Genomic DNA, 1,383 nt, shown 5'->3' with positions numbered 1-1,383 from the left:
TTTGAAGTACTATGTTAATTTTTGTTCTTACTGTTTTTTTTCTACAGGAGGAGATGCAGCAAAATGCACATTTGTGGAATACCCACATTATCTGCAACAGCAGAAATGCAGTTGCTCCAAGCAGACATCTAATTCTCATGTACACCATTGCTCATCGATTTGGAAGACAGGATCACCTGAAAAAGGTCTCTCAGGAAGCAGTGGAAGCTTGTAAACAAGAATGCCAACAGAAAGGACCTTATCCTTGTGATGAAACAGGTTTGTGTTGCTTTATAATGGTAGATAACTACAGTGGTGCTTGAAAGTTTGTGAACCCTTTAGAATTTTCTATAAGTCTGCATAAATATGACTGAAAACATCATCAGATTTTCACACAAGTCCTAAAAGTAGATAAAGAGAACCCAGTTAAACAAATGAGACAAAAAAAAATACTTGGTCATTAATTTATAGAGGAAAATGATCCAATATTACATATCTGTGAGTGGCAAAAGTATGTGAACCTCTAGGATTAGCAGTTAATTTGAAGGTGAAATTAGAGTCAGGTGTTTTCAATCAATGGGATGACAATCAGGTGTGAGTGGGCACCCTGTTTTATTTAAAGAACAGGGATCTATCAAAGTCTGATCTTCACAACTTATGTTTGTGGAAGTGTATCATGGCGTGAACAAAGGAGATTTCTGAGGACCTCAGAAAAAGCATTGTTAATGCTCATCAGGCTGGAAAAGGTGACAAAACCATCTCTAAAGAGTTTGGACTCCACCAATCCACAGTCAGACAGATTGTGTACAAATGGAGGAAATTCAAGATCATTGTTACCCTCCCCAGGAGTGGTTGACCAACAAAGATCACTCCAAGAGCAAGGCGTGTAATAATTGGCGAGGTCATAAAGGACCCCAGGGTAACTTCTAAGCAACTGAAGGCCTCTCTCACATTAGCTAATGTTAATGTTCATGAGTCCACCATCAGGAGAACACTGAACAACAATGGTGTGCATGGCAAGGTTGCAAGAAGAAAGCCAGTGTCAGGATGGCCGAGTGGTCTAAGGTGCCAGACTCAAGGCTTAGTCCTTCCCTCACTGTGTGTGAATTCTGGTCTCTGAATGGAGGCGTGGGTTCAAATCCCACTTCTGGCATGAGTATCTTTTTTGGGGGGCGGCACGGTGGTGTAGTGGTTAGCACAGTCGCCTTACAGCAAGAAGGTTCTGCGTGCGAACCCAGCGGCCAGCAAGGGCCTTTCTGTGTGGAGTTTGCATGTTGCGTGTTTCCTCTGGGTGCTCCAGTTTCCCCCACAGTCTGAAGACATGTAGTTAGGTTAACGTGGGGCGGCCTTGGGCTAAAGTGCCCTTGAGCACCTAACCCATGACTGCTCCCCGGGCGCTCTAGT

General features: G+C 43.4%; 1 non-coding gene across 1 annotated transcript; it reads left to right on the top strand.

Moving 5' to 3' along the window:
- The first annotated feature begins 1,020 nt into the window (after positions 1-1,020).
- On the top strand, positions 1,021-1,132 carry trnal-caa (transfer RNA leucine (anticodon CAA)). The gene is made up of 2 exons: positions 1,021-1,058; positions 1,087-1,132. It is a non-coding gene; the product is annotated as a tRNA-Leu (tRNA).
- The last annotated feature ends 251 nt before the right edge of the window (positions 1,133-1,383 follow it).

Source organism: Neoarius graeffei, chromosome 3, assembly GCF_027579695.1.
Source record: "Neoarius graeffei isolate fNeoGra1 chromosome 3, fNeoGra1.pri, whole genome shotgun sequence".
Classification (NCBI taxonomy): Eukaryota; Metazoa; Chordata; class Actinopteri; order Siluriformes; family Ariidae; genus Neoarius; species Neoarius graeffei.
Note: the sequence above shows the minus strand (reverse complement) of the source record. Positions and strands in the feature narration are given on the sequence as shown.